General features: G+C 39.2%; 1 protein-coding gene across 4 annotated transcripts in view; it reads left to right on the top strand.

Moving 5' to 3' along the window:
* The window catches only part of PTPRG (protein tyrosine phosphatase receptor type G), a 761444-nt gene that overhangs the window by 303727 nt on the left and 433952 nt on the right, over positions 1-23765 (top strand). The gene's annotated exons all lie outside the window — the stretch shown is intronic.

The following is a 23765-nucleotide window of genomic DNA, read 5'->3' as shown; positions in this document are numbered from 1 at the left end:
GCAAAGGGATGGATTTTTTTTGTTTGAGTTAGCACAAGTAAGGCAAACAAGTCAGGGTCAAGGTCAAATACTGTTTCTTGCAGTTTTCGAAGTTTCTAGGGCCAGGCTCTCTAGATCTCATATTATTTGGAATTCCTTTGGGCATTGGTCTTTGTACCTGAAAGAGCCTCATATTTAATCCAGCAGGCACATTTATAACAAGGTCTTATAATGATGAGACCTTGATGACTTGCTCAGAATTTTTTTTTTAGATTTTTGCAGGGTTAGGGGATCTCTGGCTTTGAGGTCGGTCACCTCTAAGAACATTTTTGGTGAAACAAGCCTGTTCTCTTCTGTGGCCTCCCTGCTTTGCACACTTTGAGGAGGATAGAATTTCACTTGCTAATCACTATGGCCTTTCCTGCCGCTGATTTTATTTTTGCTCTGATGTACCTGTTATTGGTCCGTTCACCACGGATTTGCTGTCATTTGCACCTCAAACGGTGACGCTGTCTCTGAGGGACTGAGCTCAGAGGATGCGTAGACCCAGATCTCTCTACAAGGAGGTTTCGCACTTTTTCGAAGCATCTCCATGTATAGTATTCCAGAATTCATTTTCTATTTTGACTTAGGGGTGTCCTTCTACAAATCCCTGGGCTTGGTCCTCTTTTGCGAGAAGCACAGAACAAAAAGAACATCTGGCGGTCAGCCTGTGGGCAGATCTTTGTGAGAAACACAATTACATGTCTGTATTTGGGCTGCAACACGAAAAAAATGTCGAAACCCCAAGGGAGTATTTGCTTCTCATTCGGGTGACCGCACGCTTTTCAGATTCTGCCAAGAGAGTCTTTCCTGTGTTTGCCTGCGAGTGACCCGAAGTTGTCTGCGGTGTGTTTGGTCCCCCTTGACTGACGTGTCCTTGGCTCGGTCGCTTCAGTGCTGCTTGTGACTGTCCTGTCCTCCCCTCCCCCTGGGGCCACTAACACGCCTACGCACCCTCCTCATCCTCTGTCCCTCCTGTCATCACCAGTGATTGAACTTTCATCAGGCACCGGCCTTCTGCGTAAACACCTTTCTCGGTGAGTGTTGAGATGAGATAGGCTCTAGGAGGCTCAGTGCAGGGATGCGTGGACCTTCCCTGGAAGGGGGCTGGATGGTAAGTGATTCAGGCTTTTGTGGCCCCTGGTTTGGGTTGCAGCTATTCAACTCTGCTGCTGTAGCACAGAAGTCGACATGAGATGTTATGTAAATGAATGAATGTCGCTCTGTTTCAGTGAAATTTCATTTACAAAAGCGTGGCTGGACTGTGTTTGGCTTGTGCACTGTGGTTTACTTGGGGAGGTGAAATCACTTGTCTAAGACTATGAAGCTAATACGTGCCAGGGGTACCATGTGAACCCCTGCTGTTCAATTTTGAAGTGTCTCTGTTGATCCTATCTGCAGTTGAGAGAGACCTATCGGACTTAACTTATTTGAGCCTTTCTCTTTTCTTCTAGGAAAATGCAGTTAATAGTTTTTTTGTTTTGTATTTTTTTTTTAGGGTTAGTGTAAGAATCAAATAACATGGGATAGGAAAGTATTAGTTGAATAAATAATGATATTACATAGAAAAACTAAAATAGGTTTCTAATACATGGATAACTATCAAATAAAACTTTCTGCCTTTTCCTTTTACTTCTAATTATTGAAATGCTAATTAGTGGATAAATACATTTATTTATGTTATCGAATAAAAAAACACAGATGTGCCTATTTATTAGCCTTTGTATACGTCAAGGAATGTGTTCATCAAAGTGATGTTTTTAACTATTTTTACAGAGATCTTTCTAGCTTTTCAGAGTGTGTCCCTTCGCTGAGCACAGACTTGTCACCCTATCCCTTATTCCAGGGAGCAGTTGATAAAGCGATAATAATATGCCACTTACTGGGTGCTTATGCAAATTCGTGTGGTTTCCGTTTTTGTGAAAGGATAGCGTGTGTATAAAGTGAACTCACTTGCACTGTTCGGCTTAATGATACGTGTGCTGATGTGCGAGCAACAACCACCCAGATGGATGCAGAGAATGTTCCCGGCCCCTCATAAAGATTCCCTTGCAGGCTTTCCTTATTTGTAAACTCCCCTCTCCCAGAGGGAACCACCCTTCTAATTTCTGTGACCATTGGTGAGTTTTGTCTGTTCTTGATGTCCTACAGATGGAATAATACGATATGTAATTTCTGTGCCTGGATTTTTCTCTCAGCATTTCTGTGAGATTTGTCTATGTTGTTACTTATACTTACATAGTTTGTTCTCTTTTTGCTGTGTCCTGTTTTGTTGCACGTTTGTACCACAATTTACTTATCTGTGCTCGTTGATGGACATTCCTGTTTGAGCCTACGGGAAATAAATCTGCTGTGAACTTAAGTGTGTTATTTTGGTGAACATATATATTTTTTATTTCTCTTTGTTATATAATTTAGTATTGTTTCTATTAGAGGAGATCAGAGTGTGTGTATTTGAGGGGTGTTTAAGAGCCATAGTGAGAGAGTTTTATTCCAGGTGTGTGCGTATTAGGAATTTCAAGATAAAAACACTTAAATATGTAATTCTGGAAGCATTTCAAGTATTTTTTTAAATGAAGGAGTAAACAATGACCATGAGTATTGTCTTAGTTAATTAAAATATAATGTTTTGATTTAAAATCATCCAAGCAAGAATACATGTGAAGTACAAAATGCTCAGCATTATCATTTACATTGTTTTAGGGAAAAAGTGTATATATATATGCTATTGTATAAATATCATTGCTTTCTTGCCTTTTTTTGGGAATATGTATATAAATAGTTTTAAGACACTTTGCTGATGCTGAGTTTTCCATTGTAAAGTGGGAAACATGATTCTTACCTACCAGTTTTGAGTGTCAGATGGTTAAATAAAATCTGTGACAGTGCTGTATAAACTGTAAAGTTCTTCTGAAATGTTGGTTAAAACAGAGGCAGTCATAAAAATAATAACAACTGGGTTGTGTGAGGCTTCCTCTTGTGAAATAAATTAGGTCATTTACCAAAAGTTCACTTAATGAACATGACTAGGAAATTTTGTTTAAAAATTGTTGTTTAGAAAATCAGCGGTGGAATAGAGTTAGAGTTGGTTCAAATAGGAAGTTTTAGGAAAAGCAGGGGGATTTTCTTTTTTTCTTTCAGATTGTCAGTCTCTCTGTGCCTCAGTTTCCTTGTTTCTAAAACGGAGGGGCAGTAAGTAGAGTGTCTTGAAGGTCCCTTCCAGCACTCCAGTTTATTCACCCTCCCTTTTATTTTTAAAAAGCATAAAAATGCTGACTCTCCCCTGGGTATTTGACTCTAGTAGAGAAAATACCATCTGTGGGCCCAGTTGGATCATGGGGTGGATCGTTTGACAGAATCTGTAGTAACTTCATGAAAAGAAGAAAGTTTGTGTTTAAAAATACTTGTTTTGTCTCTCCTGCCAGGACTGAATTGTCCTGTTCGGACCTGTTGGGTTCCAGCTTGAATACCTTAAAAGTGACAAGTTTGCACAGGGGAAAAGGAGAGAGACCTGTTTCTCTCTAGCCTTAAGTTTTAGAATTCATCTTGTGTCCTGCTAACCAGTCAATTCCGGGGTAGGAGCCGTTGGTCATCAGGGCAGCGGGTTGTGGAAATATTTTAAACCTGAGTGTTTCTGCCTAGCATTTCAGAAGCCAAGCTCAAAGCTCTCGACAGCTGAAAATACCCCCTCGCTCTATGCAGCCAACATGCAGGCAGCTGATTCTAGGATCACAGAGGTTTTCCCATATACTCCATTTACTGTTGAAACCTCAGTAAGAGAAGCACTTCTCAAAACGTCTTGCTATGGAGTGGACTGGGCCAAATAAATATATTTCCTGTGGAAATAACACGCACTTGTATTAAGGACAGTCTCTGTAGTGCAGCGGGTGTTTGAAACACAGTAAGATTGTTGGTTCTGGAGTTAACAGTGAATTGCTTTTGTAGAGTTTGGCCCCGCGTCTCGCTAGCTTTATGATCTTGGACAGATTACTTATTCCCTCTGAGCCCCGATTTCCCCATCTGTAAAATGGGATCATACTTAGTTCTGAGGCCGGTTTGACGATGCCGGCAGTGCTTGCCTTGCCTGGCCCTTCGTAAGTGCTCACTCAGCATTCGCCATGATCATCTGCGAGGTGTATCATTATATGTATATAAAGGGTCGTAATAATCTCTTCTCGGTGAGCTGGGCCAGGGTGTGTGTGAGACTTCTGCGTGTCTAGTTTGTGTGTTCCCAGGAGAATCCAGAAGTCGTGGCGCAAGTAGAATACCCAGGCTGGCGAAACAACTACATTTGAAGAGAGGAAGAGCCTTTCCTTGAAATTATAGTTCTCATTTGAGATCCATCTTTAGAAAATCTGAGGAGTTGGTTTTGAATCAGACCCATCCATCACTGGAATGAGGAAGAGTTAGAAAAGGGAACCAATGGAGTTCCCAGATGTGACTTTTTTTTCTTCCCGTTTCAGAAGAGTCATTGGGTTGGAGCAAATGGAGTCAACCATTTGGGGAAGCTGTTCACTAAAGTTGAAGATTTCTCTGCTTCATGAGCAGATAATTCCATTTGTAGCTTAGAGAACCTCTTGATCCACGTAGCCTGGGCGACATGTGGAATGTTCATCACGGCACAATTCGTCATGCAGAAAACTGGCTACAACCTGAACAACTTTCGCCAGGCAGTCAGTAAATTTATGTTGTGTATTCATACCTTGGGGGACCAGGCAGCTGCTAAAATGAATAAACAAGACCCATAGATCAACGTGGCTAAACTTTTAGCTTTACCTATAACATTTCATATCTTTAATGTTAACACAGATCTAAAGCAAATACACCGAAACATTAAATCCCGTTAAGTGAATGGTGGTAGCTCTATGGCCGTCAGTTATATTTTTTCTGGACATTAGAAATCTTTCTTAATTTTAGATAGCTGGTAGAAAAAAAGAAAAGTACTGTAGGATGGGTTATGGGTTGCATTTGGCATGTATGTTTATGTTATAAAATATGATTTCCTTCAGGAAAATACGTTGGTAATGTGTGGTGCAATGACGTGTTCTGTGTGAATGTGGGTCTATTTTTTTGCGAGTGGCGAGGGGGAGGTAGGTAGTTTTTCCCATTCCATTTCTCTCCTTCCCAGGAAGACATTTTTACCCGTTAGCTCTCTATTGTGACGAAGAATGAGTGACGGTTCCGAAGGTGGTGTAGGTGAGCAGCTAAGTGTTCAGGACGCTGAGTCAGCTTTTCTGGGTCCACGCCGGTTCCCACCCCTAAGGACCGCGCCATAAGAGGCAAGAACCTCAACCTTCTTCTGCCCCGTTGCCTTGCCTCTGTATCAAACCCTGTCCCGTAGAGTAGTGGGTAGTGAATGGATTTATTTCTGTTGATTCAAATCCTAGACAGTGTTTGACACAGAATAAATGTTGGCCGTTTTTATTATTACAGTTTGCTGTGGGAAAAGGCACTCTGAAGTCACTTGCAGACCCCTAGCAACAGAAGCCCTGAGTCAGACTGTCCCAGCCACAAGAACGCAGAGCCCAGCGCCCTGAGCCAGTGCCCCTTCCGCCGCCCTGCAGTCATCTTGACAGCTCAGGCTCTCCCTGGCCAGCGTCACACACAAGGGCTGCCCCCGTTCTCTCTATGCCAGGCCTTGAGAGGTGGGCTTGGCCTAGCAGCCTGTGCTGGATTCTGTCCACCAACTTTGGGAAGCTCATCTTCTCAGGTCTGACCGGGTTTGATGTGTTTCTCTCCAGGATTTTATCTAGCTTATGCAAATAGGTTTTCAGTGTTGCTGTTGGGTTGCATATTTAAACGCACCAGGATAATTTCAAATTTGTAGGTGCTTCTGGGATGGGGGTACGTTTTGGGTCAGAGAGGTGAACGTCTTCCTTTGCACTTAAATACCCACAACACTTTTTTGTCTTCTTCCTTCCTTCTCCTTTTACTCACACACACACACACACACACACACACACACGCACACGCACACTCATACACACTCACTGACTTTACATTTGTAGGACTTGTTTGGGACAGTGGTGGGTTCTCGACCCGGGGTGGTTATGTCCCCTAGGACACATTTGGCACCGTCTGAAGATAATGTTGGTTGTTATGACTTGAGGCGGAGGACGGTGCTACTGGCATCTAGTGGGTAGAGGCTAGGGAAGCTGCTAAACACCCTAAAACGCCCAGGTCAACCCTTACAACAAAGAATTATGTGGCCCAAATTGTCAGTAGTGCTAAGGTTGAGAAACCCTGTCCTTGGCTGTTGAGAGAGTTGTAGGCCCATAACTGAAGTTCCAAGGCCAAATCACATCAGTGTTGTTTCAGTGTGGAGTAAATCTGGCCCCAAAGACTTACCCTTAGGTAGAACTGAAAGACAGAGCAGGTCAGGAGAGGTCTTAATACATCAGCCTATTAAGTCTTGACTATCCTAGGACTTTAACAGGTGTACCAGCTAAGTAGGAATAGAAAATTGTTACCTTTAGAAATTCTCCTTCCTCTTTTTCCTCTGCCACATGCCCTTATCTAAAGAAGGGAGATTCAAAGTGGATAAAGATCTCACAAAATCTCTTACTCTGGCTTTTGACCCCTCTTCTCATTTTCTTCCTCTCTTTTCAGTGTGTAGAAATCGTATGTCAAAGCATAGACCTGCTTAGAATATTGAGTGTTCATGGAGGCTGGAGCCATCTTTCTCTGCATCCTGTTTCAGCAACAGATGCTTGAAGAGGTTGTTCCTATTGACACCATTCACGGAACCATTTCAGAAGGGCCCTGGGATTACCTGGGGATGGTGTCAGATGTACTTGAATGCCATCTGCGAGGCAAAAGGCTTTGAGAGAGAGAGGATCCTCTTTTAAAAGAATCATAATGTTTTTAATTTTAATTACACAGGCTACTTGATTAATCAGTAAACTTCCATCTTTATAAACAAGGGGAAAATGGGAAGTGTTTCAAAATGGTTACCTAGTGGCTCCAAAGAGATGTATTTATAGTTTGGGACTTGGATAGCTGGCGATTCAGGCATCTATCAGATGGAGGGCTGTCTGCTTGGAGATGTGCCTCAGTGACACACACACACATTTTATAGACTGGCTTCAAGCCTTTGCTGAGATCTTTCTATTCTTATTTTTGAAAGTGCCATCATTCCTTTCTAGCGATGAAACTGGAGAACAAAACTTGCGGAGATAGTTGGATTTTTTTTCCACTCCCACCATGTGCCTAGAATCAGGGTGAACTATGTGCCAGACTCCCCCTTGATAAGAACTTAATGTGAGGGACACAGCTGGCAGTGGAGAAACCTTCTAACTGAAATCCATTTCCTACTTTTTAAAGCCTTAATCACGATGGACTAAAAGCAGTTTCTCTCTCCAAAAAAAAAAAAAAAAAATGCATTACAAAAACTGCTTACAAATTTGAACATTCAAAAGCCCAATGTCAATGAAAGATTCTTCTACTATTAAAAACAGTAATTAGGAAGGACACATCGTCACTTCTGTTGTCTTCTTGCCAAAAAGGCATAATCTCACTCCAATCCCGGGATGCCCTCAGACACCCCAAATTGAAGGATATTCTATATTAACTGATCAGGACTCTTTTGTCAAAATCGTCAAAAGACCAGGGAAGACTAAGAAGCTGTTATAGACAGGAGGAGACTAAGGAGAAATAACTAAATGCAATATGGGATTCTGCAACTAGGAAAGGACATTAAGGAAAACCTGGAACAATTCAAATGAGGTCTGTCTTTCAGTTCATAATTTCTCGCCAGAGTTAATTTTCTGGTTTTGATAATTGGGGTGTGGTTATATAAGATGATATTTGGGGAAGCTGGGTGAGGAAAATTGTACTCTTTTCGTAAGTTTTCTGTAATTCTAAAATTTGTTCAATACAAGTTGGTTGTTTTCAAAAGCAATAGTTATTATCTATAGCGAAACAAGTTAAATGGTTTCTGTTGTTTGCTCATCCAGATAGCAATTTAAATAGCATTTCATAAAAGTATATAGTTCAACAAATGTGTTAGTTTTATGAATTACAAAGCCGTGAAAGTGTCAGTTCCAAATATTAAATGGCAGGTTAATTTCTTTTACAGAGGGGATACATTAGTAAAAATTTTGAAGTTAGTACTTGGCTTTTAAAAAAATTATTATAGGAGTAACAGGCTTACTGTCAAAAGCTAAATGATGAAAAGTAGAAACGATTGTTCTCCTACTTAATTCCTTTTTCCACTCCCCCTTACATTATTACTGTACCACCTTCCACTGTTAAAAGTTAGGTGCAAGTTCAGGATTTTGAGTTCACAGATGTCTTTATAGGTAATATGTATTAAACAGAATGTGATCACACTGTCAAAGCCTTTTTGTAACTTGCCTTCCTCTTCCCCCACCTAAAAGTAATTCATGGCTTTCCTCAGTACCCGTATTTATACCTTGTCATTTATTCACTATAAAATATTACATTTTTAAAATCTGTCAAAGTGTTTACTTATTTATGGAAATTTCAACTGTCTTCCACTTACATTCATAAATGTCTCCTCCTCTCTGTGTATTCCTGTTCTTTTTTTAATATTAAGAAATGTAGCTTTTCATTCAGGCCTATATTTTTATATCAGAAAGGACGTATGGAGTCTTTGTTTTGTGCAATTTTTGCATTCCTTTTTAATTTTTTTGTATCTGAAGCGTAACTTCCTAGACATCAAATGTCTGGGTCCAAATATAAGAATATTTTACATTTAATCTGCAAAGAAGAAAAGTCATATTTAAATTCTGCAATTTTTGGCTCTTATTTAATTTTTAGACCAGTGTGGACCCACCAGTAGCACAGAAGCATGACTTAGTGTTTGTATACTTATTCCCTAAGTATTGAGAACGTGAATGTTCTGCAGCAGAGGAAAGGTATTTGAGAATGCTGGCCTGGCCTTCAGAAGTTAATTTTATGTTTTTAAACTTTGGTACAAATGCTTAGATCCCTAGTAGGGGGTTAATATGTAAACCGCAGAGAAACCTCACAGGTGCCTAATTTTGGTTGTTTTTGCAGACCAGAAATGGGGAGGAAACAGCTGACCAAACAACTTGCAGAAATTGATCATATTTGAGTGGTTACTAAAAATGCACTAAATAGAATAATGCTTAGTAGTTGTGGGTAGGCCTTGGTAGAAAAAGCATTGATTGTTTATTTGCAAGTCAGAAACACGCTCGCTGGATGCTAAACATGTTTACATGTGGAAATTTCTGATTCATTGGGATGGAAACAATGAAAATAATGGCCCTAGAAAGGAGAAAACATAAAATGAATGCTAGTTGGTAAAAACAAACAAACAAACAAAAAAAACCTCTTTGTATCCAAAATATTGAAACTGTGCAAGCTGTGTGTTCTCTGGAATTTACTGGGTTAGCAGTGACACCTTTCAAAATTAGGAAGACCTATGTTGAATATAGAAGGCTGGAATAATTACTGAAAGTACAGTAAATGTTCCTGTCATTCTCTGGGTTTAATCTGAACGTAATTAGCTCCTTGCACAATAGAGTATTTAATCTGAAATGCTGCCAAGGCTTATTATGTGAGAGAAAAGTACTTCCTGAGATCTCTGTTTTTAATTTGGGACTTTCTGTATGAGACAGTTTTCACCCAGAGTGTCAGGGTATCAGAATTGTTGCTCATATTCTGGCATTTATCACCAAAACTCACTGAAACACTTTACATTTTCAGTTTTATTGATGGAGCCTTTGATGAATATTGGGGAATTTGCTGCATCTCCTGGAAAGAAACGACTTTTGGGAGACCTGACAAGACTGAGTGATAGATCTCTTTGCCTTGGAGAGCCTTCCTCATTCAGTGATTTGGGTAGTAAATATGAGCCAGTAGGATTTCATTCTTTTATCCGTTTTCGGTTCTCTTTAATGGTCGATTGCCGAGTCAGGCTAGGAAATATAAAATGTGAACAACAGTTTTCTTTGATTTGCGTTTCTGTTTTCATTGTGACTTGGTATTTCCCTGGACTTGTAAAACACAATAGAAGTCTCCTACAATTTTGAAGCTGGAGTGCAGGATATTTTAATATGCTTTGTGAGTTTGTAGATGTATCAAATGACATGGTTTAACCAGTAATGCCTGTTATTCTATAAGATCACTAACATGTGTGTATCAGAATTCCTTGGTCTTTTCAACTATTGCCATATAGTAATAGAATAAAAGTCTAACCAAGGGTATAAAAAACTGCAAAGTAGCCAACACAGGTTCACCATGAATAAAGCCTGTGAAATTTACTTCATTTCCTTTTTTGATAAGAAATAAAACAAAGTTCTAAAAATTCGTTACAAAAGTGATTGGGAAGTGTGAGCTCTAGGCCAATAAAACTATTTACATGGTGATCAAAGAATTTGAACGTTGATTAATAAGGCAATGAAAACCTTGAGGGACAGCTTTCTTTGTAGGGTTCTCGGCTGTTTATCTCTGTGTCCTCAGGATCAGTTCAGACTGAAATACTGGAACAATTTTAAGTCTTCTGATATGTGAACGGGATGTCTTTCCTTTTACTTAGGTCTTTAATTTCTTTTTATGATGTCTTTGTAGTTTTCAGTGTGCAAGTCTTATTCTTTTGTAAAATTCCGACGAATTTTATTCTTTTTGATGTTCTTAATTTCAATTTTAGAGTGTTCATTTCTAGTGAATAGAAAACCAATGAGTTTTATTCATTTATCTGGTATCCTGTAAACTTGCTGAATTCATTTATTAGCTCTAATCACTTTTTGGTGGGTTTCTTTGGAATCTTCTATATACAGGATCATATCTTTTGCAACTGGAGATAGTTTTACTTCTTTGTTTCTGATCTGGATGCCTTTTTTTTTTTTTTTTTTTTTTGCGGTACGCGGGCCTCTCACTGTTGTGGCCTCTCCCGTTGCGGAGCACAGGCTCCGGACGCGCAGGCTCAGCGGCCGTGGCTCACGGGCCCAGCCGCTCCACGGCATGTGGGATCCTCCTGGACAGGGGCACGAACCCGTGTTCCCTGCATCGGCAGGCGGACTCTCAACCACTGCGCCACCAGGGAAGCCCTGGATGCCTTTTATTTCTTTTTCTTGCCTAATTGCCTTGGCTAGAACCTCCGGTACAGTGTTGAATAGCAGTGGTGAGATTGGACATCCTTGTCTTCTTTAGGTATTATAAGCTGCATTTTCTTCTTCTCGGACTGTTTATATACTCTTATATGATGTTTTTATAATTCTTTACATTATAATGAAAGAAACTCAAATTAATTTACAGTTTGAGGATGTAGAAGACTGAACTGGAGGTTGTTTCCACTGCAGCACACTGCCTTTTTCTGGACTTGGCTTGTTACATGTTCATGTGAAAACTGACCTGGTGATGATTCTGGTGACAGTCTCTTTTCTATGCCTCTTCATCGTATTATAGTGTAAAAAAGAGCTTCACACCCTCTGGCTTTATTAATAGGATGGTCACATCAGGCAAACTAATCAGGATTTAAAAATTCATTTAGGGGCTCCATGCTCACAATGCAGAGGGCCCAATTTCAATCCTTGTTTGGGGAGCTAGATCCAGCGTGCATGCTGCAACTAACAGTTCACATGCTGCAACTAAGAAGTCCACATGCCGCCACTAAAGGCCCTGCATGCCACAATGGAGATCCTGCGTGCTGCAACTAAGACCTGGTGCAGCATGCATGCATGCATAAATAAATAAATAATACACACACACACACACACACACACACACACACACACACACACACACATATATATTTTAAAAATTCATTTTGTTACTGAATATTTACTGAGTGCTTACCAAATACCAGGCATGATAGATGTTCTGGAGAAGTAGCACTTCATAAGAAGCATAGAGGCTTGTTGCTAGATTCAGACAAATTAACAAATTGATAAATACAAAATTTGTTTTATCTGTTTATCTCCTCCTCACAACCTTTTCTAGGATTCCTATTTTCAGATGTGTTCAGGAAAGGATGTATGGCATGGTGAGAAGGTCTAAAATCCTGTATTGTGAGGAAAAGCTAAAAGAATCAGGGAGTGATTACCTGATGTTTAGCCAAGAATCTTGGGATATGGGTGAAGAAAGAAGGAAGTTACATGATAGTGGTTGCAAATATTTGTCCTCTTCACACAGTAATATATTGATTAACATTCAGACTGGTGGCCAATAGGTGGAAGTTAGAGTGAGAGCAGTTTTAGTCTCTTTAAACCAGGAGATTTCCACTGGGTCAATGTCTCTTTGATTGCAACAGGTTAGATTGGATAACCACTGACCTCCTTAGACAGACCATGCTATCTTTTTTCCCACAGTCCCCACCACTCCCTATTGTCTCCTTTTGGCCTGTCTCACTCATTTGTTACCTTCTTGGCATCCTTATCATATTGTTTTACAGGGGGAGTTTTCTAGCTATTTGAGTGGTCCATGACCAGAATAGGGAGGAAGTTAGTGGTAGTAAGGGTAATACCTTCTTTCTTTAAAAGAAAATTCTAGTTACCATTTTTCTTGGAAATACAGAGTTGACTAGATTTATTATTTTAGGTACAGAGCACTTCACTCAAATACTTTTACACAACCCCCGCCCCACAATATACAGAAGTGAAGAGAGGATTTAAGTCCAGATCTGTATCCTCTTGGCTTTCTTTTCATTTGCTTAGATAGTTCCTGATGGGCCCCTTAAGGACCACGGACATAGCTGGAAAGTCACTGGCTCTGATAATCCTTGGAGATCTGCATTCCTCTACAGTAGTGTTTCTCAACCTCAGCACTACTGACATTTGGGGCCACATAGTTCACTGATTGGGGGTGGGGGGTGTCCTCTACACTGTAGGATGTTTAGCAGCATTGCTGGCCTCAGCACACTAGATGCCAGTATTTCTTCCCTCTCTAAATCATGATAATCCAAATGTTTCCAGACATTGTAGATGTCCCCAGATGAGGGGTGGGAGGCAGTGCCAGTATTGGCCCTGGTGGAGAACCACTGGGTCTACATTTGTTTAGTTACGTCTTTTCAGTCTTAAGTACACGACTGAGGATATTTACCAGTTTTTAGTGATGAAGCATCAACTTTAGGGACTGATGGGTTTGACTCCTCCATGATTTATTTGTAAAACGGGTTTTAGTATTACCTTTCTCACAGGACTCATGAAAGTAAATATAGACAAAGCACATAGTGTAGAACTTAGAGTATAAACACTAGAATAGATTATTTAGATTGTTAGTGTGTTTATTTCTGAAGTTTTTTCGTGTGTAAGCGATTTCTATACATTCTTCTAACTCCTTTGAAAAAAATGTTTATTTCAGGGTTTTAATCACCATTCATGGTACCCACTCCTTTGAAGTATATTCTTAACAACTACCTCCTACTCCCCTCCCTGACCCCCAGTCACCACACATATAACAACAGGCATATATAACAGAACTGCTGTTTTCCCCCTTGAAGCCTCCCGCTGGGAGTAAGAGCTTTGTGGGATGGGAAATTCCACATTTGATTAACCCCCAGGTACATGGCATGGGTACTGACAATGTCACTCCTTCTCAATAAAGGACGTGCCAGATCTTTCATTTCCTGAGAACATAAGCTGGGAACAATTTTCTGAATGGAAAATTTGTTTGGCATTTTGAAACATAATTAAAGAGCATCTGGGTAGCTCATGAGTTGTGGGTCAGTCAACTGCACGTATTGTTTCCACAATGTTGGTGACTGGCTGGAAAGCTCTTTCCCCTGAACTTAATGGCTTGCTCAGATGGATTTGCTAGGTTTGTTAAAATCACTTTATACCCTTTGGGAGGCCGAAATGTCCTGGAAACTGTCCTGTCCTGTTATGACATACTTTGAAATTACATTAATACACTCACTGTGGAGTTACTCCTAATGGCACTGGATAGATGAGTCATGTATCTTGGAGATACGGGTTTGACTTGCTCCCACCTTGGTGACACAATTATTATGAAGTGTGAAGGCTTTCAAGCTGTGTGCTATTTTTCTCATCTGTATTTTTCTAGAAAAGTTTAGAAGCCCCACACATTCCCATGAATGTCAAAATTCGTAAATTGGAGCATCATGGGTCTAAATACCTTACAGTTCACATTGATCGACATCTTCGTTTTTAGAGTGTTCCTCTCTGGATTCAGGGCGCTCTGGGTTTCCCTCTGTTGGAATCCCTGTTACAGTGTTATAATTGCCTGTTCACTTGTTTGTCTTTCCCACTGTTGTCAGGAAGAGTGGTTTTTTTCTGTTTCTCTATCGTGTCACGTCCCTAAAGAAACGACGCACAGATGTTTGCTGACTACAGGAGCGGCCCGGTCTACTCAGGCTCTTCCTCTAAAATCTCTTTCAGTGCCTGGCTTCCGTTTTCCATTTCCTCTGCTGCCATCTCAGGCCTCTGCCTTCGTGGCTGGGCAGTTTCAAGAGATGCTTGATGGTCACCCTAAGGCCAGTCTTCCTCTTAGCAGACAGATCTCACTTTATAAGCTTCAGTGTTCTGAACTTCTCATGAAGGCTACTCATGTTCACAGGAGGTCACCAGCACTTGAATTCCTTGGCAGTTCATTTGGACAGGGGTTTTGAGGCTGGACCATCAGGTTGAATCCTTCTTGAAGATTAAAAATTTTTTTTCCTTAATTATTACTGTAATAGAACCTTTGGGAAAAAAAGAAAAGTGATATAAAACTCATATGCTAAACTATATTTCCTGTCTTCCAAGCAAGCCACCCTTCAACTTCTCTCTGTTCTCATGAATGTATCAGACCCTTTGCCACTTGTGTGCTGGCGGGGGTTCTTATATTCCGTATTCTTCTTCATTTAGTAATTCAAAAGTCACCTTGTTCCAGAAAAGGGATTAATGTGGCTTATAGGGATGTGTAAGTATCAATAAAAATTCCACAGGACAAAAACTAGTATCTTTGAGGGTTAGGATATAAAACACAGCCAGAAATGAGGTTAATATAAAAATACATGTCCCTATATACACTACTAAATGTAAAATAGCTAGTGGGAAGCAGCTGCATAGCACAGGGAGATCAGCTCAGTGCTTTGTGACCACCTAGAGGGGTGGGATAGGGAGGGTGGGAGGGAGACACAAGAGGGAGGAGACATGGGGATATATGTATATGTATAGCTGATTCACTTTGTTATACAGCAGAAACTAACACACCATTGTAAAGCAATTATACTCCAATAAAGATGTTAAAAAGAAAAATACATGTCCTAAAGTGTGAAATACCTGTTACAGGTTACAGGACGTAGCTTGTTGTATTCTTAGTTATATTCGTACTGTCTTCACTTACAAGGTTTTGGTGATTCAAATGGCAGAAGACAGTAACAACACATGACATCTTCTGGACATTTGCCCCGTCACTCCTCTTGCCTTCATTTAATTGTTTCGGGAGTTTCACATTTTTTCTCCCATCTTTCCTCTTTCATCCCCTGTTTGAAACTGACCTGTATGGTTGCTAAACTGGCATATATGTTACTGCAGTCAAATGCTGTAGGAGACAGAATATTGATTTAGTAATTGAGTTAAAATTAGTGTCCTTCACTTGGTACAAAAGCACATGATATGTCAGCTGCATGTAATCAGCATTAAGGTTAGGAGATGCTGGATCTATCCTCAGGCAGCCTAGAGTTGCTTCTAGGGGGCGGACTGCAAAAGGTAAGAAATGAATTCATTAACTGGTTAGCAGTTGTGGTAAATCCTATGGAGTAAGACAGTTCTGAGACAGTTGGTCTGCCTTGAGTAGAGGTTGTAGAAGGTGTTTTCAGGATTGCATTTAAGCTGAACCATAAAAAGTGAGACGCTGAGGGTTGTTTTGGCAAATGAAGCAGGGGGCGGGTGTTGTCTTTGACAGAGAGAGCAGTTTATACAAAGGCCTCTGTTGGGGCAGGCAATAACTTGCTAAGTTTGAAAAAGTGAAGGATGTCCTTGTAATTGGAATAATAATTTAAATGTTTTTGGATAAGTTGACATTCTCTTTCAAAGCATGCACTTTTGTGTGTTTGAAGGTCCTCATCTCTTTTCGATTTGAAAAAGCAGGTGTTTATACAAGGCTACATGGTGCTCCAAGGTTTCCATATACCACTTCTGTTAAACTCTAAGGCAGCGATCTTCGAATTTGATTCTTGACAGATTTAAAATGCCCCTAGCAAAAGAAAACCCCAGAAGAAAAACATGGTTAAAGCTTGGGAAAGTGGGATGCTCAAGTTTAATCAGAAGACCTGCTCTTCTGCCCAGAGCTGCTTATAGATCTGTCCTGCATTTGTAGTCGGTAAATAATTCTGACATGTGGTGTTTGCTTTCATTGTTGGTTGGAGCAAAATGCCATTTATTTCACTCTGCCAATTCGAAAACCATGCTCTTTTAGGAAAATACAAGCAGATGAGGTGTAGAGGTGGGGTTTTTGCTGTCTTTTCAACCAATTTGTAAATTTCATTGACCATCTGACACGGTAAACTGTGACAGTTTTGCTTAAAAGCAGACACTGGGCAAAAATTTATTCAGAGTTTTGCCTGTAAATCTCCATTCTGCTGTACTGTTTCAGAAGACACCTGTGTGGGTTTCTTTTCAATACTGTAGAATATTTGCAACATACACTAACATTTAAAGAAGCAAAAATGATTACCCATTCTCCTGCTACCAAGAGCCAGCCATCACTGGTGTGTTTTTTCCTAGTTTCTTTTTCTGTACGTGCATATTCACATTAATTTATGCAGGAACTCATGCGTGTGCAGTTTTATTATCCTACTTTCTTCTTATCTTCTCACCCACCTTCCCCCAATGAGTCTCCACCAACTGAGATAAAGACCAGGTGTCAGATCAAAACTATCCATTTGATCAAAAGCAGTGCTGATTGGACAGCACCGTTTGGATCTACAATCATAGTGGGGCATCTTTGTACCTTTTCCTCAAGTCCAAATCTTAGGACCCATCCATGAGGAGATGGGGTATGCAAGGTAGATCTAGACAACACTACAGGAACATGTCACATGCCACACACCACTTAGCGAAAGAGAGAGAACTTAAAATGGACCAGCTATCCTCAAAGTTAGAGACCCTGTAAGATACCTGACTCTACTTTCTTGGCAGTATACACGTTACATCTCCTTTCTCAGGAGAGATGTGGGTGAGGGAATTGAGGTGGAGAAATTATTACTTTCCACTTACCGGGGAAGGAGTATAGCACGATTTCCTCCCATGGGCATTTGAGGATACTCGTAAAAGTAATCATTTCCCAACTTCCCTGGTGGTCCAGTGGTTAAGACTCTGTGCTTCTGGTGCAGGGGGCATGGTTCGATCCCTGGTTAGTGAAGTTCCGCATGCCGTGCAGCGCGGCTAAAGAAAAAAAAAAGGAAGCACTTCCTCTTTGAATTTTCCAATTTTAATGTCATATTTAATGACTATCTAATAGTTCATTTACTTATCTGCATTTTGATATGCCTTTTTGTGGTACTTTTGTTTGTTTTACTGAGTATTTTGGTTTGAGATCAAAAGGAAACCATTGCAAAGATGGGTGTCCTGGAGTTAAGTAGGAGAGTGTTCAAAGACATTGATATCTGATGTTGGTTCTACATCTTACCTTGTGTGCCTGCTAGAGCCCACCTGTAGATGTTTGGATCCACAGGAATCAAAGAGGGAAAGGTAGATGACTTGAATCACATGAACAGAAAGCTGATGGGTTATTTGACACAAGACATGTTGCTGGGGAAATACTTCCTGCTTGGTCATGAACCGCGACCGTTTTGAGCTATATCAACTAGCCCTCGTATTTTCTGTTTCTTTTCAGATTTGTGTTTTATAGATAATCTTCTTCTAAATAGAAGGGTTTTATTTTCTGCTTAATTGAGTGTAAACAATTGATTACATGTTTGCTTCACAGACTCTGAGTGTTATGGCATCTTTTCTGCTGTTGGAGAATTGATCAGCAAGAGGACTGGACTTCTCTTTTTTTTAAGTGAAGTTTTGATTAGGGATGCAGTCCAACAGTGCTCAGCGTTCATGGATGATCAAGCAAACCAATGGAGCATCTTGTATGCTCTGCTAATAAGAGGAAAAAACTCTCTAGTTCCAATATTCTGATTGTCTTCCACTTAAACATTATCTGTAAATACTATTTTCAAAGTATAAATAACCATAGCATCTTATTTTTCAGTGCCATCATTAAATACTCATTTCAGCCTGGTAAAACAAATTCAGCCCTTTCTGAGGAAGGGAAAGGAAAGTTGAAAACAGATCTGCAGGATGAGACTCTGCTGTGATTTCTAAACCCCTGGCAGTCATTTCTTTGCCTTAACCAAGAGTCATTAAACCAATTTTAACAAGACCTCTAGACACGGTGAAAAAGACATTCTAAGAATAAAGAGTCCAGCAAAACTTGAAGATTTTCTCACTTATAGATTTCCCAACGCACTGTTTACAAATGTGTCCCCAGTTTTGAAGTGTATTCCGATTTCTTAAGGCTAGGAAAGAATAAAGACGTAGACTCACCAGAAGGGACATTTACTTACCAATTAATGAAATTCTTGGGACTTTGGATGTGACTTTGGATTTAACCTTTTGTTTGGGGTGACTTTGAGCAATAATCACATTATATGGTTGGAATACTGCTGTTTTGCAAATTCTAAGCCACGTGTTACCAAGCTTTAATTATGGATGATGGCTGTCAGTAAGTTAAAAAAAGAGGGAAAAGAAAGAAAAAAAAAAGAGCTAACAGTTAAATCATCCATATTTATTTAGGGCAAAAAAGAGGACCTCAGAGTATCTTTGCATGTATTCTTCACTCTTAAAAATTAATACACCACTTATCTAAATATTGCTGAGGTCACAGTCCTGGAAATGCAAAGATATTAGAGGAACGTTACTCAAAATCTAATTTTTCATAGGAACAACACTTTAGCTTGAATCAAAGAGTTCTGGAGAATACCAAAACAGATGAAGGTAATATGAAATCTGGGAGACAGGTTAAAAAAATAGAAGCAAACAGTCAGAGATATAGAAGGTACTCTGGTACATGTTTTGTAACTGAGAAAATTATTCATGTCTTTCTCTACAACCTTGAGAGTTTTGGGGGTACCATTGTAGTTTTTTTTTTTATCATTTCAAACTTCAAAAAGGTTGAAAGAATAAACCATCTGTGTATCTTTGATCCTCATTTTTGCTTTGTGTGACCCTGTGTGTGTGTATTTATTTATAAAGTTTCAAATATTGTTCCCCATTACTTACAAATATTTTACGATCTATATCCTAGGAATAAAGATGTTTTCTTACATAACAACAGTAAATTATTTAAATCAGGAAATTCGGTGTTGGTATGATACTATTACCTGAATCCACAGTCCATAATGAAATTGTTCTGATCGTCCCCATTACATCCTTTATGGCCGTTTTCTCTCCAATACAGAATCACACATTGCATTTTTTTTTTTTTTTGGTCATATCCTTTTCGTGTCCTTTAATCTGGAACAGATGAAGTTGACATCTTGAAGAGTATAGACTAGTTAGTTCGCAGAATATCACTCAAATTAGATTTCCCTGGTGCTTCCTTTGATTAGATTTAGGTCATGCACCCTTGGCGGGAATAATCACAGGTAATGCTGTGTTTCTCTCAGTGCATCTTATCAGGGTGTAAAGTGATGTTGATTTTCAAAATTTACGATGAAATCTTGCATCTACCGGATCTCTCAACTGTAAAGCTACTCCTTTCCTGAGTTATTTGTTGAGTGATACCTTGCAGCTGTGTAAAGAGTCTATTTTTCATCAAACTTTTGCCCATGAGTTTTAACATCCATTGATAATTGCTGATATTACTATGACTGCCAGTTGGTAGTGGTTTCTAACTCTGAGATTCCTTTACATTTATTTCTCTACATTAGTTGGCATTCTGCTAGAAGGAAGTACTTTCTCCACCCCCCCAATTATTTATTTATTCACTCACTGACATTTATCATTAGGACTCATGCATTTTTGCTTTATTTAGTGGGTTATAATCTATTACTATCATTATTTTGGTGTTCGAATTGATTGTCCCAGATTTGGCTAGTGAGATCCCTTTAAGGTGATTTCTGTGTCATTTGTCCATGTGCATATTGTGTCTAACTTGATTAGGAAAGTTAAATTTTCACACAATAGAGGAATATTTATATATTCCACAATATGAAAACCTAACCTTTATAATGTCGCCGTGTTCTAACGGTATCTCTGCATTGCTATTACAAAAGGCTGTTATTATTTCTGGTTCGTATGTTTGAGTTGTTAGCTGGTTTAGACTTTATCATCTACTTACAGTTAATTAATATTATCTTAAAGAGGAATCTTCCAGGAAGTGGATGATTCTTAGGGGGATGGTAACATGCTCTGCCCCAGAGGTCAGTCATGCCCTGCTAAACTATTTCTGTAATGAACTGCAGATGTGACTTTGCGTGTATTTCCTTCTTGTTATTTTAATATTTAGCTTATTTCCCTCGCCACTTCTGCAGCAGGCCCATATTCATAATCTAGATTTAATTAAAAGACTTATAATACAGAGGCATACCTGCAAACAAGTAAAGCATTGATGTCTGAGAAACTGAGGATGGGAAGGATTCTCTGTGAAACACATGGCATCATTTTAGCAAGTGTGGTGCTAAGGTGCTGGCAAAGCATGAGATTTTGCACAGAACTATTCTCATACTTTTTGAAGAAAGATATTTTAAGTTTTTCCCACTTAAGCTTTTCTGCAGGGTATATGGGGACAGCTGTTGCATTCTTTTTAGTAGTAGAGCATGATTAATTTTGTTGTCTGGAGGTCAGACTTGAAAGTCAATTATTATCCTTGAGGTATTTATTAGATGGAAACTAATCCATAGCTTGATATTTAAGGTTAACTGGATCACCAAATTTAACTACAGGAATAATTTAGCAAAGGATATAGTCATTTCTATTCTTTAGTTATCATTGTCTCCCTTTTCTGTGAATCTTAGCCTGTTGAATTAACCAAGCCCAGGATTTTTCCACACAAGGTGATGGGCGACGGAGGTGTTTGTGGGGTTTTTTGTTTTGTGTTTGTTCTTTGTTAGTTGGCCTTTTCATTTTTAGGTTGTGTCAGTTTTCAAGCCCTAACTCCGTAGCTCTATAGTCTTTGAGCTAAGACATCTGGAAGCTTTAATAACAATGAAATTACAGGCATTCCTGGAAATAGCTGTGTTACTGTTTCATTCATCCCTTTTGGTTCCAAAAGTGCAGAGGGTTGAAATCAAGTCTCCTTCACAAACTCTTGAATTTGAGACAGGGTATTTGGTATAAAAGATTGGCTTTTTACATCTGATCCTGACTCAAGCTCTATTTCAGTCATTGAGTTTCCGACAGAAGACTTAGCTTACATCAGCGTGAGAGAAAACCAGAGTATTTTGCAAAATGTGTTTAAACTATCAGTACTTTACATCAGTGTAAAAAGATACCTCTTTGTTTTATAATTAGTCATGTTCTTTAATATCACTACATTGGTTATTGAAAATTCAGTATTTTTATGGATAGGAGCTTTTGACTTTAGGTTTCTGTTTTATCTGTTTTTAAAAATGTATAACTTAATCTCCCTGTGACTTTTCTCCATCTTCATTCCACACTGCATTTGATCTCAGCTGACTCAGATCTATACCCTGAGCAATCTTTTTCTTATCCTCTGAATGACAGGAGTCTACTTGGGGGTTTTCTATGTGCAAACCATTTACTTTTTGTGGTATAGTAGAAAACACAGGTCTGCAGACTTAATCCTTTCAGTCTTAGCCATTTTTTGGTGAGTCAACCTGGCAATACCCTAATGATGTTGAACAGATACATGATTTAAAGAATGAAGGTCTAGGTCAGGAAATAGTCTTATGTAGATGCTTACCTTTTGGAAAGAACATGGGGTGACTGAGAGCAGTGAAGATAGCCAAAAGTTGGTTTTAAAGTAGAAAAGGCATATTCATCTGGATTCTTTTTTTTTTTATATATATCTTTATTGGAGTACAATTGCTTTAAAATGTTGTGTTAGTTTCTGCTGTATAACAAAGTGGATCAGCTGTGTGTATACATATATCCTCATATCCCCTCTTTCTTGTGTCTCCCTCCCACCCTCCCTATCCTCATTTAGATTCTTAGGGAGATGGTTCTACCACAGGCCAGTGGGAGTGGTAAGCCTGTGATTTATACATCAGGTACTTACTGAAACTTTTTTGACTCTAACTTATTACACAGAAACATTCAGTTCTTCACTTTGATGAAGATTGTCGATATAAGATGTTCACCCACATAAGTGTCTATCCTTCTGGAAGCTAGCACTTTTCAAAGAACAGTTGTGTGATTTCCCTAAATTGTTAGCACAAACTAATCACTCTTTTTTTTAGTATAAATGAATTTAGTTGAGTTTTCAAATAATTTCATAGCAAGCACTATGAAAATAATAATATGCTTAGTTTGACTGAGTGCAGATAAGGTGGTAGGCACTGTGCTATTTTTAAGAAAAAAATATAGTTTAATCTTTTTAATAGCTTTGTGAAGCGTCAGTATTGTTATCTCCATTTTACAGATGAGAAAGTAAGTCTCAGAGAGCTTAAGGAACATTCTCCAATCCATCCAACTAGTTAAAGTGGGAGAAATTAGATGTCCAACCCACACTATGTGATTGTAATGCTGAGGCAGTTGGACCCCTCTCTTTGGTTACCAATATCTACATGCATTAGTTCATGGAGTAAAAAACTAGGCACACTCTGTTCAGTTTTTAATAAGATGGTCTTAAGGGGTTTGGCTGGCAAGTGAACTAAGGAGAAGGTATAATAATGAAACTTGATGTGTTCAAGGTGTCTATCCTCAGTTTCTAAAGTAGCGAGGGAGCGCATGTCATTGCCTTTTTTAAAAATTATACTCCTTATTGGAGTATAATTGCTTTACAGTGTTGTGTTAGTTTCTGCTGTATAACAAAGTGAATCAGCTTTATGTATACATATATCCCCATATCCCCTCCCTCTTGCATCTCCCTCCTTATCCCACCCCTCTAGGTGGACACAAAGCAATGAGCTGATCTCCCTGTGCTATGCAGCTGCTTCCCACTAGCTATCTATTTTACATTTGGTAGTGTATATATGTCCATGCTACTGTCTCACTTTGTCCCAGCTTACCCTTCTCCCTCCCTTTGTCCTCAAGTCCATTCTCTACATCTGCATCTTTATTCCTGTTGGGCCTCTAGGTGCATCAGAACCTTTTTTTTTTTTTTAGATTCCATATATATGTGTTAGCATACAGTATTAGTTTTTCTCTTTCTGACTTTCTTCACTTTGTATGACAGACTCTAGGTCCATCCACCTCACTACAAACAACTCAATTTCATTTCTTTTTACGGCTGAGTAATATTCCATCGTATATATGTGTTTTGATTTGCATTTCTCTAATGATTAGTGATGTTGAGCATACTTTCATGTGTTTGTTGGCAATGTGTATATCTTCTTTGGAGAAATGTCTATTTAGGTGTTCTGCCCATTTTTGGATTGGGTTTTTTGTTTTTTTGATATTGAGCTGCATGAGCTGCTTGTATATTTTGGAGATGAATCCTTAGTCAGTTGCTTCGTTTGAAGCTATTTTCTCCCATTTTGAGGGTTGTCTTTTCCTCTTGTTTATTGTTCCCTTTGCTGTGCAAAAGCTTTTAAGTTTCGTTAGGTCCCATTTGTTTATTTTTGTTTTTATTTCCATTTCTGTAGGAGGTGGGTCAAAAAGGATCTTGCTATGATTTATGTCATAGAGTGTTCTGCCTAT

Source organism: Physeter macrocephalus, chromosome 18 (assembly GCF_002837175.3).
Source record: "Physeter macrocephalus isolate SW-GA chromosome 18, ASM283717v5, whole genome shotgun sequence".
NCBI classification, from domain to species: domain Eukaryota; kingdom Metazoa; phylum Chordata; class Mammalia; order Artiodactyla; family Physeteridae; genus Physeter; species Physeter macrocephalus.
This window is presented reverse-complemented; position numbering and strand designations above follow the sequence as displayed.